The 15,881-nt window shown below is 43.7% G+C and overlaps 1 long non-coding RNA gene and 1 pseudogene across 1 annotated transcript; both read right to left on the minus strand.

Moving 5' to 3' along the window:
- Positions 1-9,292: 9,292 nt before the first annotated feature.
- Positions 9,293-10,458, minus strand: LOC121441945 (annotated as a pseudogene).
- Positions 10,459-11,512: 1,054 nt separating this feature from the next.
- On the minus strand, positions 11,513-15,863 carry LOC121441956. The gene is made up of 3 exons (XR_005973521.1): positions 15,681-15,863; positions 15,409-15,517; positions 11,513-11,673 (listed from the first exon to the last, which is right to left on the minus strand). It is a non-coding gene; the product is annotated as an uncharacterized LOC121441956 (long non-coding RNA).
- Between the last annotated feature and the right edge of the window lie 18 nt (positions 15,864-15,881).

Genomic DNA, 15,881 nt, shown 5'->3' on the forward strand with positions numbered 1-15,881 from the left:
CAGTGTGGGTTCTGGGAATCAGTCTGTCATCAGTCTCAGCAGCAAGTTTCCTTAATCACTGAGCCACCTTGCCCCCTTTCAGGCATTTTGTTTTGGAACAGAGTCTCACTTTATGTAGCCCTGTCTGGCCCGGGAGTAAAGGCATGTCACATGACATCCTGCTTTAGATGGCGTTATGTAGCCCAGCTTGGCATCATTTCCTGTGTAGCTGAGGCTGACCCTAGACTAATTTTTTGTGTGTGTGCCTCAAGTGCTGAGATAGACATGCCCAGCTTGTAATATCTCAGACTGGTTTGATAACCTAACACACACCTGAAATCCCAGCATCTGGTCAAGATCCAGTCTTAAAGATTCCCCCCACTTCTCTCTCTTTCTCTCTCTCTTTTTAATTGCAGGGAATCAAATTCAGGGTCTCACATGCTTGATAAGTTAGCATTCTATCACTGAGCTACAGCCCTAGCAAAAAGGGTTTGAGTTTCAGTTTTTAAAACTATTTTTAACCATTCAGCTTGTATTTTACATACTGATATGTATCTCTGTTAGGGGTGGCCCTTGAATGCATAGAGCCTTGGGTCTGATCCCAGCACCCCATGAATTGGAGAAGGTGGCAGAGAACTCATCAGGTGGAGACAGGAGAATCAGAAGTTCAAGGCCATTTTTCACCCCCATGTCCCATCTTCCTGTTCTGATTCCCAAATACACAACATTCCCCCTTCTGCGCTCACATCTTTTTCAATCTCAATTTTGAATGCCAGAGAGTGTGTATATTTATCTTTACAGTCTGACAGTTCACTTATCGTGATGCTCTCCAGCTCTATCCATTTTCCTGCAAGCAGCACAAATTTATCTTCCTTCCTGGATGACTAATACTGTGTTTTGTTTATGCCACATTGTCTTTCTTCCTTCACACATCAATGGGTACCTGGGCTGGTTAACTAATTTGTGTAGTGTGATTATTGCTAGGATAAATAAGAGTGTTCACAGGTATATATTGTATGCTGCTGACGTATCTGTTCAGGGGTGGTAGAGCTGGATCGTTTGGTAATTCTCATTTTAGGGTTTTAAGTAACCATAATGATTTCCATACCTTACCAACTGCAGAAGGGCACACATACACCCAACAGCATCTGATGCTAGTTTTCTAGTTAACCATGCTGACTAGGGTGAGACAGAATTTCAGTGTAGTTTTAATTTGCATTTCCCTCACTATCTAAATATGTTGAATATATATCCTTTCCAACTAATTTCTTAATCCAGTTTCCTGAAAGAATTACAGGAACGTCCCTATTTCTGACCCAATAAGAGTTGGGACTAAGCTACATTGCAACTTTATCCTTCTTGTCAAGGTTCCCCACATGGGCGGTCATGTGCTCATCTGAATCAGGGAGACAGCCAATAGATGGTAGTAATCACAGACAGGTTGAGCAAGCTCCGCCTATTTGAACCAGGGTGGTAAGGAAGTGACAAGGAAGCCTAGTCACCAACTTAGGGACATGGAAACATTTTCATATCTGATATCCACATACAGTTAAAAACCATATGATGGAATTTCAAAACATTTTTGATCTTACAAAGGGAATAGAGAGATGGCTCATGGCTTAGGAGTGTTTGGTGCTATTTGAGCAGGCCCAAATTCAGTTCTCAGCACCCACAGCATAGTTCCCAACTGCCTATAAATAACTTCAGCTTCAGGGCTCTGAAACTCTTCTGCACTCCTTCAGCCACCCCCCTTGTACACATAGTTTTAAAAGTTTTTAAAGAAATGTGTATGGCAGTGTTTGAAAGATGGCTCAGCAGTTAAGAGTGCTTGCTGCTCTTACAAAGGATCTTCCAGTTCCCAGCGCCCAAATGGTGGCTCACAAGCTGGAGTTCCATGGATCTGATACCTTCTCTGGCCTCCTTGGGCACCAGGTATGCATATGGTACACAAATATACACAGGAGAACACACATGCAGGCAAAACACTCATACACATGAAACTTGAAATGAGGAAAAGAGAAACATGTGCGACCTGTTTCAAAGTACAGATAAAAGACCAAATAGAATTGCCATCCCTTCCCTAAAATTCACAATGGAAAGGATCATGCCCAGCCTTTACAGATGGAGAGGCCAAACATGGAAACTGAAAGCATTGTTTTCTATATTCAGACTTTTAAAACGTGAATAGTAACAGGTAAGATTAATATTTGATTCAGATTCTACAAAATATTTTAATATGTGTCCCAGTATTCTGAATGCTATTGAGATGTTTTGTGTTGTCTTCTGCATCAAGGTTTTGATATCTGGTGTGAATTTTATTCTGTCATCACATCTTCAGCCACCGCTTATCAGCTATACCATGGGCTGCTGGCTAGGATGTGGCCAGCATGGGTTTAGACAATGTGTATAGGAATAACAGCCGTGCAGCAGGGAGCTAATTGGCAGCCTGAATCTGGTGAAGAAGCTGACTGGGAATAAAGGATTCCAGGCTATCCTCCATTCAGGTGCAGCTTTTGTATGTGCATATACTGGGCACTCAACAGCTACTCTGAGTGGTGCCTACCACCTTAAATCGTGGCTGGACTATGCTTCCTCTTAAGTTTGTGTGTTAACTATGTGCAAACATTTTTTTTCTTGATATGTGGTAAGCTCTTCCAGATTCCTGTTCTAAGTGTCAAATGTTCTAGTAAGTCCTTTGGGGACCCAGAACCTGTTTCTTCACACTGTTGCTTCAAAAGCTGCTAAGAACGGATGACTATAGTCAACAGGGAAGTTGTGGCTTACCGTTTAATTCTTCAGTGAACATGGAATTTCAAATGCTTATTTTCCTTTTTTTATTACATACTTCTAAAAATTTACTGAAGATAAATGTTCTTAAGTATTTTCTAATTGGGAAAAACGGGGAGTTTTTAATTACAGACACATCCAGTTGAAGCTACCCACTCGGTTTTGGTTTGTTTGTGACAGGGCCTCGCTTTTTAGCCCAGTTTGGCCTAAAACTCACTATGTAACCCAGGACAGCATCAAACTGAAACTCAAGGTGATCCTCCTGCCTCAGCCTCCCCAAATCTGGGATTACAGGTGGTATGTACCACTACACCTGTGTTTACCTACTTGTTAATAAACAGAACTTATTTTTACCAATGTCAATTTAACATGGTAAACTATTCTAAAGGAATACTTTGAAGGGAAAAATGTTCTATTTTAAACTTATATATGTAACTTTAATAAAACTAAATACAAACCTAGTTGCCTTCTTATTGCTCCATAGTCAAATCATTGATTTTAATCAATATTTACTCTAGTTCTCTACTCAGTGTTCTCACTCTGTATGAATGTAGTATGTGTTTATGGGTGTACATGTATGCATATACATGTTTGACGGTAAACTTTTAAACTAAACTTTGGGTTTTAAATTTCAGTTGGAAGTATTTCTTAGGACCTGAGACATTCAGCGAGGGAAGAAGGGAAAGGGTCTGAAGGTCTCTACAACGACTGAGAACTCTGCTCATTTAGATTGTTCAGTTGGTGTGTAGCTCACATCCCATTTATGTGGCCACATTGCCTGGACTAATCTATAGATTTCTTAAGGAATGACTAGGTTCTTGTTTCTTGTAGAGCACAGTGTGTTACAGCCCAAACAATGTAATAGAGTGGTTAGGAACAGTCTTGGGGCCCAGAGAGATGGCCTAGCAGTTGGGAGCATTTCATGTGCTTGCAAAGAACCTGAGTTCAGATCCCAGCACCCAAGTCATACAGCTCACAAGTGCCTTTAACTCCAACTCCAGGGCACATGATATATTATTTTGGTTTCCTTGGGCACCTACAAACACACACACACACACACACACACACACACACACACACACACACAAATCAAGAAAAAAAATAGGCTACGTTAAATCCAGGTACATTAAATCTTGCTTCATGAATCTACAGAGAGCTTGATCAAGTTCTGTATCTCAAAGATTTAATCTTTTCATCTGTAGAATAGGAAGTGTCCCTTACCTGGCAGGAATGCCCTTGCAATAGCAAATGCCTGATATGTATTACTACACATTCAACAAGTATTTATTGAGCACTTACCCCAGTTTGCACAAAGCACAACTGGAAGTATGAGTCGATTAAACCCTTTCCTTCCCAAGTTGTTTTAGGTTAGAGCTTCTTGTCACAGCCAACAGAAAGCACACTATAACAGGTACCAACAGGGTTCCCTTCCAGAACAGTCTACCCAGGAGATCTGCTGTGTAGGATAAGAAAACAGGTGTGAAAAAATGGTTGTGGTCAAAACCATTGTCTAACCACTTAGTAAAAGTTTAGAATTACCACTGCTGCAGAAAAGCCCGTGTGCTTAGAGAATGTTGTTAGTAGTAGGCCTTTACAGAAGTCTGAAGTCCCCCTGCAAATCTGAAGTCCCAGCCACTCCAGAAGTCAAGGCATGACTACCATAGGTTCAAAGCCAGCCTGGGCAACTAGGCTTATTTCAAGTTAAAAATGTGGGGTTGGGGACATAGGTTCAGTGGTGGAGTATTTGCCTAATGCGTGCAGCCCGAGGTTCAGAGCCAAAGAAGGGCAAGAGAAATGGAGGTAGTTGCTAAGGAAAAGAGTTTATTTTCCACACAGTGAAAGAGCCTTGACTCTATCGTGGGCTCAGCTGAATACCAATGGAAGAAGGAATCGAGCAGGTGAGAGGCACCAGTGACAAAGCAGTGATCCCGGCAGGGCTGGCGAGGCTGGAGCACAGCAGCAGAGGTTGAGGGCAACAGAAATAAAAGCTGGCAAGTGTATTTCTTCCACCCATTCACATTACAGTCCACGTGACTGCTGCGTAAACGTGATGGCTGAGTGAAGGTCAGAGAATGTTAGGTGGATGGAAAGAGCCCCCCAAAGAAATGGAGCATTCCTCTGAGTACAGGAAAGGGAGATGGGCTGACTTGGAAAGGAAACGGGAAACCACAGGAATTTGAACTTGAAAGATTGTATTATCTTAGTGAAGCAAGAAATGAAACCATTACCAGAGGTATCAAAAAAGAAAATCAGCTGCCAAAACGTTGGATGACAGGTGTTTAAAAAGACAGAGGTGAGGGAGAACAATGGAGGAGTATTGCGTGTTAGAGTTTGGAAATCATGAATACACAATGAAGCCTGTAGCATAATTAATAAAAACCCAGAGACAGATACTGGGGTTCAACCTGAAGATCAGAAAAGCAAAACAGCCAGCCACTGGCTCTTAACCTCTATTTCAGTCCAAAATGGTGATCCTGCCTCCAGGAATCCCATATAAAGCCTGATAAAGCTTTAAAAAAAAAAAAAGGAGGAGAAGAAGAAAGAAGAAGAGGAGGAGGAGGAGGAGGAGGAGGAGAAGGATGAGGAAGGAAGAAGACTTAGACACAGAGTCAAGCGGACCTTCTTGGTAACCATCTTCTCTCTGGTAGGCTCTGCTGCCAGCTAGCAGAGGCACGGCTCCTTTAAGAGAGGCTTCCTGATTCAGCAATAGCATCAAAGTCTTGAAGCTCTTTTAAGAGGCTGGGCTGCCAAACACTTCAGTGGTGTTTATGACAGCTGGCATCAGGCTTCTTGGTGGTGGGATGAACTTAGAAACTCTGTAGAGTTGTGGCAATGAATGTGGCTTCTACCAGTACCCATGCCATGAAGCTAGACTCCCAAAAAGCTAAGGAATGGGGTGGAGCCAGCCACCAAAAGCCACAGCTTTAATCCTAGCCATGTTGCTTAGCAGGTTAAAGACTTGTGCTCAGCAAAAGATAGATATTTGGTAAAGACATATTCCAATGGGGGGAAAAAAAACTCTCAACAGGCCGGGCGATGGTGGCGCACGCCTTTAATCCCAGCACTCGGGAGGCAGAGGCAGGCGGATCTCTGTGAGTTCGAGACCAGCCTGGTCTACAGAGCTAGTTCCAGGACAGGCTCCAAAGCCACAGAGAAACCCTGTCTCGAAAAACCAAAAAAAAAAAAAAAAAAAAAAACTCTCAACAGTTTTTCCGATGGGGGAAGAAAACTCTAAACGGTTTATAATGTGTTCAAAAATATATGTAGGCTTGGGAGAGAAAAGAAAAATGATAGAGTCCTTTAAAAAATCAGGTGCGGGGCACACCTTTACTCTCGGCATTTGGGAGGCAGAGGCAGGCAGATCTCTGTGCATTCAAAGCAGCCTGGTCTACAGAGTATGCTCCAGGACAGCCAAAGATACAGAGAAACCCTGTCTCAAAAAACCAAAATTAAAAATAAAAGAGAGTTTTTAAAAAGCCACATAAAGATGGAAAATACACAGAGAATCTGGATACTGTATGTTACTGTGTTGTTTTTGAATTGTTTGACAGCTGAGGAAGGAGCAATGGCTGCTAAAAGATATTTGATTATAAATGCTGCTGGATTCATCCAAGCTATATATTTTGAAAATGCCTTGAATTCAAAATTTAAGTCAAAAGGTATGTTACTTCGGAAAAGAGGTTTTGCTTTTGTTTCCACAGGAAATGAGAGGCTGTGGATTCATCCTGGGTTAAGAAAACTCAAGTTTGATCAAGGAATGCCCCCTGAAATATCTCCAATAGGAATGGATGGCCCAGATTAGCTAATGTTTCAGAGCATCTCTGTTGCAGCTGCTTATGAGTTCTGCATTCAGAAAAACTTCCAAGACTGCTCTGAGATGATCCAGCTTCACAGAATACTCCAGTTGGGACTTGACCCTAATCCTAAATTTTCGTTGGATCCCATAAGATTACCAACACCCCCAAGCAGCAGGAAGTAGCCTAGAAAACTATGCCCACATTTCCCCCCAAAAATGGATTATGGATGTTTGTCTTTGTTTAGAGTGTTGGTTATAAGTTGTTATGGATAATGGTCAGGGGGGAAAAAAGCTAAACAAAAGAGAAAAGGTTCATAGTTCTTGTTATGAAAAGAGAAAAGGGGAAATGCTGTGGAATAATGCTCTTGTACACTATAAAGATTTGTTGCTTATATTAGTTTAATAAAATAGTGATTGACTAGTATCCAGGCAGGAAATATAGGCAGGGCAACCAGACTAAGAGAATTCTGGGAAGAGAAAAGGCAGAGACACAGTCACCAGTCAGACACAGAGGAGGCAAGATGAGAATGCCTCCCTGAGAAAAAGCACCAAGCCACATGGCTAAACATAGACAAGAATTATTAGTTAATTTAAGGTGTAAGAGCTAGGTAATAATTAACCTGAGCTAATAAGTCAACCAGTTTATAATTAACCTAAGCCTCTGTGTGTTTCTTTGGGACTGAACTCAGGCTGCGGGACCAGGTAGGACAGAAACTGCCATCTACAGAAGCCATGCCAGGAGGCAGGGGCAGTAGGATCTCTAGGAGTACAAGGTCAGCCTGGTCTACATAGGGAGTTCCAGGGGAGCCAGGGTTCTAAAGGAAGACCCTTTATCAACAACAAAAATACAATGAAGCAAAACACGCGTGCACACACGTGTCATTTTCTTCAACTATCAGAAAGCAGGACCTAAAACACATGGTTGGATTTATTTAGTATTCTGTTGATCGTTATGTGGGGAAAGCTGTTGGGAACACTAAGAGAGGACTGGGGACAGAATCTCACGGTAGAGTTCTTGCCTTCGAGGCCCTGGGTTCAGTCCCCAGCACCTGGCACGAAACGGGGATGGATAGAAGAAAGAGGTTGTAGTCCATGCTTAGAGGCAGCAAGGTCAGGGCTGGAGCCAGGCTACATGAGCCCTACCTCAAAGAAAAAGGAAGGAAGGCTACAGTAAGAGAAATGAAGATGTTTGGTGCTGTAGGACACGTTTGTCATCTTTATGTGTCAGCGGCAGGATGATCAGAGTTCACTCTCCTAGTCTACACAGTAAATCACACAGGGCTACACAGTGCAGTATGTTTCAACAAAGTAACGAGAAATGACAAGTACAAACTAAAGCGATTCAGGACTATGGAGCCAGCACTGCAGCCGATGACTGTACACACAGAAGAAGAAAGTCTCAGTCAGTAGAACACAGGAAGGAATAAATTCCATGAAAGGACAACACGCAGGTGGGCAAGGAGCTTGCTGGCTTTCTCTGGTAGCCACCAACCCTGCCACCCACCTCACACACCGAGCCCTGAGCACCTGGAACCAGAGCTGGCTGCAGGGCACAGTGGCTGGCATCTGAGACGTGTGGCCCATGGGGCCTCCCTTGAGAGGGGGCTGCTGAGATTCCTGAGCAGTGTGTGGGTGGAGTTATTCACACTGCTAGCTGCAAGGGAACTTTCCACACACAGGGAAAGCATGGTCCGCAGAAATAAAACAGTGTGCCCTGTGGGAAGCACAGATCAGCCCAGGGCCAAAAGTCTTTAGACAGCTGAGCCAGGGCCTAATACCTGAGTCCACAGCTTGTAGTAGAGAAGTAGCCAGACTTCATGATCACGTGAGATTTGCGCCCCCCACCCCCACCCCAGGGAAGTAAAAGTAAGGCTAGGATTGGCATATTAGGAGTGTCTGCTAAGTGTCTGGTTGTCTTCGTATGGCTCCTGCCAGAAAACCCCCATGGTAAAGGCCTGCAGGCCCTATGGAAGCAAAGGCTCAGCAGAGGGGAAAGAGACCATAAACTAGACAGGATGGCTAAGTCCTGATCCCACCAGGGGGGAAGCTGCACGGGAAGACTGCCTCTGAGGCCAGCCTGTACTGAATAATGAGATTCCATTTCAAAAAGGAAGGGAAAGGGTGGAGGGGAAGGGAGATGAGAGGACGGGAGGAGACCTCTGAGAGAGCAGGCCAGAGGCCTCAGTGCTGTTTCCTTGGCTGTTCTCCAGGGACTATTGCTCCACAAGCAAACATATCTTCTCGCTTCAGAACATTCTGGACATCTGGAAAACGAAGTACTGGAGGACATGAAGCTAGGTCTGACTTGTGCCAGTGTGTACTGGTGTCATGACAGGGTGCAGTGGCGCAGGCCTTTAATCATTTCAGTTGAGAGGCAGAGGTAGGCAGATCTCTTTGAGGTCCAGGCCAGCCTGATCTATATATGGGGTTCAAAAGACAACACGGATTAGAAGGGATGGTGATCCCTGTAATCCCAGCACCCAGGAGACTAAAGTAGAGGGACTGCCACAAATATGAGATCAAGGTAGACAACATAACAAGACTTAGAGCAAGACTCTGTTAAAAAACAAAACAAAAGACACAGGATTAAGAAACAAGATCCAACTATGTGTTGCCTCCAAACAGATAAACCTCCCTGACAAAGATGGCCGAAGAAAGGAAGTGTTAAGGGTGGCAGTAAGTAGATTTCCATTAGAATCAGCTACCTTTATTCTTATAACGGATGGAATTAACTTTTTTTTTTTCCATGACTGACACTTGTTTTATTCTACATGCCAGCTCCAGGGATTCCTGGTAGCCTTTCAGTATCCATGGTAACAGAAGTTGCTTCTCTCCAGTGTGTGCACAGGTTCTCCAAGAGGTCCACCTAGACTCTCAGATGATGAAGCTCTACAGAATCTGCACCAGGGCTCTCCCACCACACCAGGTCTGCTGGCACTTTGCCCTGGCATTGTCTGGTATTTGGTGTCCTTAAGCCAGGAATGCCAAGCAGGCTTATGACATGTATCATATGCTTGGAGCCCCAGGTGCCATCATTGAAAACTGGATTGATTAGCAATGTCTGCAATGGCAACCACCAGGTGGATTGAGGGGCAGGGTATGTGCTGGAGACCTGTGTCCCATTCTTGCTTCAGGTGGCTGTTGCTCAATGTAGGCTGTGTGGTCTGATGTCCAGGTGGCCCAAAAGCAGCGGCACTGTGGAAATTTGTGTGGTGGGCCACAGGTAGGAGCTTCCTGTCCTGGCATTATGGTGCAGATGAAGACAGATGCCACAATCAGGGTGGGAGGGGTACCCTCCTTCCATGGGCCTAACCCAGAAAAGACCCGAGCCTGTCAAAGAACAATGTTGCAGTCCAAATAGAAAAGGGTACACCCGGTGAAAGGACAGCCTGACTTTAATCAAGTTTCAGAAAAGTCTGGTTTCAGCAGATGTACCAGGCAGGTGTAGGGCATTCCAGAAAACACCGAGGTGAGCAAAACAGCCAGCCTGACCTGTCTTTTGCACCGGGGCAAGTTACTTGGTCCAGCTGACTTTAGGAATGTCATAGTGCTCGGTGAGTGTGTCCAGGTGTCGGTTGAAGTCCTCCACTCTCTGCTTATGGGTTTTGGACGCCTTCTTCAGGATTCTTTCCATTTGCCGTTTCTCCTGCATCTTCTCAAAGGCCGCCTGCGCCTTTGTCCAGGCAGTGCCTCTTCTCCTCCTCGCTCTTCTTACTCGTCCCCACGGCCTCCAGCAGCTTGGCCTTGTCTTTGTCCTTTTTCTTCTTCTTCCGCTTTGTCACGCCCAGCTCCGCGACGCCTTTCAGCTTCAGGGGGCCCTTCTGGACCTGCTCATACGCCTCCACGGGGTTCAACCGCCTCGCGCGAAACCCGGATGGAATTAACTTAAAGCCAAAATTAATTCAAAGATACAAAGATGGCACAACATATTAATAAAAGGAAAATCCACTTCCTGGCTGGATACAGAATATTGAGTATATAGGCACTGAACATTGAAGGTCTTTCTTTCTTTCTTTCTTTCTTTCTTTCTTTCTTTCTTTCTTTCATGAGGTCCTGGGTTTAGCCCTTAGCATTCCACTACCCCCCAGAAGATTAATGCTTTTTATTTTAATTTTTTATTGACATTTTTTGAGCTCTACTCTTTTCTCTGCTCCCCTCCCTGCCTCTCCTCTCCCCCCTTCAACCCTCCCCCAAGGTCCCCTTGCTCTCAATTTACTCAGGAGATCTTGCCTTTTTCTACTTTCTACTTCCCAAGTAGATTAGATCTATATAAGTCTTTCTTAGTGTCCTCATTGTTGTCTAAATTCTCTGGGATTGTGGTTTGTAGGCTGGCTTTCTTTGCTTTATGTTTAAAAACCACTTATGAGTGAGTACATGTGATAACTGTCTTTCTGTGTCTGGGTTACCTCACTCAAAATGATGTTTTCTAGCTCCATCCATTTTCCTGCAAAATTCAAGATGTCATTATTTTTTTCTGCTGTGTAGTACTCCATTGTGTAAATGTATTACATTTTCCTTATCCATTCTTTGGTTGAGAGACATTTAGGTTGTTTCCAGGTTCTGGCTATGACAAACAATGCTGCTATGAACATAGTTGAACACATGTCCTTGTGGCATGATAGAGCATCCTTTGGATATATACCCAAAAGTGGTATTGCTGGGTCTTGAGGTAGGTTGTTTCCTAATTTTCTGAGAAATCTCCACATTGACATCCAAAGGGGTTGTACCAGCTTGCATTCCCACCAGCAATGCAGAAGTGTCCCCTTTTCCCCACAACCTCTCCAACATAAGTTGTCATCAGTGTTTTTGATCTTGGCCATTCTTACAGGTGTAAGATAGAATCTCAGAGTTCTTTTGATTTGTATTTCTCTGATGACTAAGGATGTTGAACATTTCCTTAAGTGTCTTTCAGCCATTTTAGATTCTCCTGTTGAGAGTTCTCTGTTTAGGTCTGCACTCCGTTTTTTAAATTGGATTATGTGTTCTTTTGGTGTCCAATTTCTTGAGTTCTTTGTATATTTTGGAGATCAGACCTCTGTCTGATGTGGGGTTAGTGATGATCTTTTCCGATTCTGTAGCTATCATTTTGTCTTGTTGACCGCGTGAAGGTCCTGGTTTCATACACATAGTCAGACATAAAAAGACAGAAAGGTCCTGATATAATAATAGTGAGTGACTTCAGTACCTTTATCTAGTCAATAGGTAGGTCATCAAAACTAAGAGCTGACAAATGTCAACAATATTTGACATAATAGATCAAATAGACTTAACAGGTATTTCCAGAAGACGCAGGATGCACATTCTTCTCTTCAGAACTCTCTGGAATGATCACACTTTACGATATATGGCCAATAGGAACAAAGAAAAAAATCGGAATAATTTCTTGCACCTTGCTTGATTAAAGTGAATCAGACCTAGAATGCAATGGCAAGGGGAAACACAGAAAATAGGCAAATACATGGAAACTTAAGAAACCACTTTGGAATTGGAAAAATCAGAGGAGAAATTTAAAAATTGCTACAACTGAATAAAAATAAAAAGCACACCTTATCAGAGCATGTGGGAAACAGCAAAGAAGCAAGTTCAGAGCTCTGAGTGCTTCTATTAAAAAGCAGAGAAAGGATTAGCAGGCCAACAGTTGACTGGATAGATCCCTAACCCCACGTAAAATCCGGGTGGGCATGGTGGCTGCCTGTAATCCCAACACCCAGGAGGCAGAGGATGGTCAGGGCAAGCTGGCTAGACTATCTGGGACTGGAAAGCTCCTGAGATTCCGACACAGAAAATAAAGTGGGGAGTGTTTAAAAAACATCCTACCACAATTCAATTTCAATTTTCTACATACATGCACACACGTGCACATAGATATATGCATCCACACCACACACTTGTGCATGTGTATGCACGCCACACATCCGCGTGTAAAAGAAAAACCCCAGAGATCTCACATAAATAATTTGATGATGTTTTAGAAGAACAAGAATGAGATACAACCCAGCGTAGTATTGAACAAAATTATAAAAACCCAACTAGAAATTAAGGCATGGACACTAAAAGAACAACACAAAGCAAATAAAACAAAGAAAAATAAAGTTTTGTGGAAAAAGACAAGATTGACCAAACCTTTACCAAATAATCAAAAGAAAGAGAAGGCTTGAATTAACAAAATTAGAAAAAGGGGGAGGAGGCATCAACCCCAGAGGGTCACTAGGAAGTGCTTTGAAAACTGATACTCTGAAAACATGGGAAATCTAGAAATGAGTATGTTTATAGACACATATGACCTACCAAAACTCAAGCAAGAGGATCTATGTTAAATACATCCATAACCTGCAGCGTGATAGAAGCAGTCATAGTTTCCTGACAAAGAATTCTAGGGTGCCTCTAAAAAACAGCAAACACTAATACTCCTCAAGCTGTCCCATGGGTTGGAAAGGAAAGGAAAGGAAGAAAAGAAACTAAGACAAACCGTCTAACTCATTCCAAGCGTGAAAGATCTCTGTACCACAAACTAGAGAGGCCAGACCTGGCTGGCCAAGCCTGGGTGGCTAAGAATGACCTTGAACTCCTGATTCCCACCCAGGCTAACCTTGGCCACCACCTCACCCAAAACAAACAAACAAACACACACCCTGTCATTATCCTGAGACCCAAACCAACAACATCCTGAGACCCAAACCAGGTGAGAAAAGAAGAAAAAACTGAAGACCACTATCCCTAATGGACACAGATACAAAAATTCTTTATAAAATACCTGTAAACTGAATTCACCACAATACATTTTTTAAAAAAGGTATGCACTACAATGATGCTGGTTTAATCTGGGAGAAGAGAATGCTTCAACATATGCAAATCAGACACAAATCATTAGGTCATTCCAATGGACACAGAAAAGGCCTTTGGCATCCCTTCATGATGAAAGCCCAGAATAACAGTGGTCATACTTACCTCAACACAATAAAGGCTACGCATCATAAACCTATGGTCAACTTTATACTTAGTGGCGAAAACCTGAATGCATTTCCTCAAAGATCAGGAAGGAGACAAGGGTGCCCACTTTCCATTCTTCTTCAATAAAGAGCCTGAGTTTTAGCTACAGAATTAAGGCAAAAGGAAAAAGTGGGTGGGAGGAGGGAGAAGGGAGGAGATTGAATATCCCTCTTGGTAAGTGGAAGTATCCTATGTATGTGTGTTGTGGGGCTACAACCCCTGTCACACAACAAGAGGCCAAGGCAAGAGGATTTTAAGTTTGCGGTAGCCTGGGCTATATAGTGAGGTTGTGTTTTAAGAAACAGCCTGAATTACAGAAACAAACAGAAAGCAAAGATATCCAAACACAACAATCCAGAAACACTACTGATTTTCTAACTTTGTAAGTTCCACTGCAGATAGCAGCACACAACACTTCCTCCCTGGGACGTGACATGAAGTTTATACACAGGGCCTGACCTCTTCTACGCGTTTTGTGTAAGTACTTAGATTCTAGAAAAATATGCACCAGATATAGTACCACAGAAAAGTGTCTTGGCTCCGTTTCTATTGCCCTGTTAAAACACTGATCAAAAGCAATTTGGAGAGGAAATGCTTTCTTTGAGCTCACAGTTGTAATCCATCAAGAAGGGATGTCATGGCAGGAACTTAAGAGCAGGAACCTGGCGGCAGGAACTGAAGCAGAGACCAGGACCACGGAAGACAGCTGCCTGCTGCTTGCTCTCCCATGGCTTGTCTGTTTGCTTCCTTAGACCACCCAGGACCTCCCACCCAGAGGTGGCACTGCCCACAGTGCTATCAATTAGCAATCAAAAATGCCCCACAGACTTCTCCCCTCTTCTTCGATTCTAGCTTGTGTCAAACAAGAGCTAGTTCCAGAAGCTACAGAGAAACTCTGTCTCGAAAAACCAAAACCAAACAAACAAAAACAAAAAAATAACAAGAACAGGGAGAATAACGCATTTATTTATTTGCTGTGTGGGAGAGGTGGGGGTGAGTGGGTGTTGGAGGTCAGAGGGCAATTGGTGGCACTTGGTTCACTCTTGCCAACATGTAGGTTCCAGGCATTGAATCTAGGAGTTCATCAGGCAAGCACCTAGACCCACTGAGCCAGCTCATTGGCTCCAATACAATTTAAAACAAAACAAAACAAACAAACAAAAAAAAAAAAACCCCAACACGGTCTCACTGTGTAGCCCTGGCTGTCCTGGACCTTACAGATATCTGCTTGCTTCTGCCTCCCTAGTTCTGGAATTAAAGGCCAGGTCCATCACAACCCACGATAACACATTTTCTTTTAAGGCAATTGTACTCTTGAATAGAAATTAAAATTTACCCAGAAGAAGGGTGAGAAATCACACAATACAATGTGACACTTGCCAGGGGCTAAAACAATCTACAAACTAGTCTCTGCAGCAGCAGGGACCACAGGACTGTTGGATTCAGGAAGTGCAGGTGGCTACAGGTAAGAGGTCACATCCTGGGGCTGTAGGTGCTGAGTCGGGGAGAATGCCTCTTCAGATGTGGCTGTGGAGGACCTCTAAGTCCACAGCAGGCAAGAACCCAGACCGTCACTGCGGGGCGGTGGTGGCACATGGGTGGCAGAGGCAGGCAGAGCTCGGTGAGTTCCAGGACAGCCAGAAGTGTTACACAGAGAAACCCCGTCTCAAAACAAAACAACCCGCCCCCCCCCCAAAAAAAACCCAAAAACAAAAACAAAAAAACAAAACAAAGAAGAGGAGGAAGAAACAAGAGCACTTTCTCTATGATTTAGGGTTCATCTCCCTCTGTAGAATTTATGTTGAAATGCCCCCTGTCCTCAAGGGCAAAGTGAGTGGAAGCAACTGTTTACTTACTGTAAACTCAAGAAGCCGCTGGCTGGTCAGTGTTGCGCTTGACATCAGATGAGATGTGGTTTACATCACAGCTGTGTGTCCCACAGTTTCTTCCAAATGCTATTCTGCACTAACATAAGAAAGAAACTAACATAAGAAAGAAACTCAGTTTCCTTGAGTAACTTCATAATCCACTTTCCTGAACTATCCAGGAGGCAGCTAAGTGCAGCTGAGGGACAGGCACTGTCTGGCCACCACACTTTTAAGCAATCACTTCTATCTTGTCCACTTACAGTTCCTTAGAAGCAGTGAATGTCTTGAAACTAGAGCGGGCACTAGTCACTTTGAGACTATGCGGTCGCACCCCCAGGCTCGGAAGGCTGGGTTAGCTGAATGGGGTGCAGCCGCAGCAGTCCCAGTGAAAGTTGGCACGGTTTGCCTAGGTCAGCACGAAAGCCGAAGCCAGCCCTAGCTGGGCAGAATCTCGATCGCCA

This window comes from Microtus oregoni, unplaced genomic scaffold (assembly GCF_018167655.1).
Source record: "Microtus oregoni isolate MIOR12 unplaced genomic scaffold, Mior012 000085F_ref0000168, whole genome shotgun sequence".
Lineage (NCBI taxonomy): Eukaryota > Metazoa > Chordata > Mammalia > Rodentia > Cricetidae > Microtus > Microtus oregoni.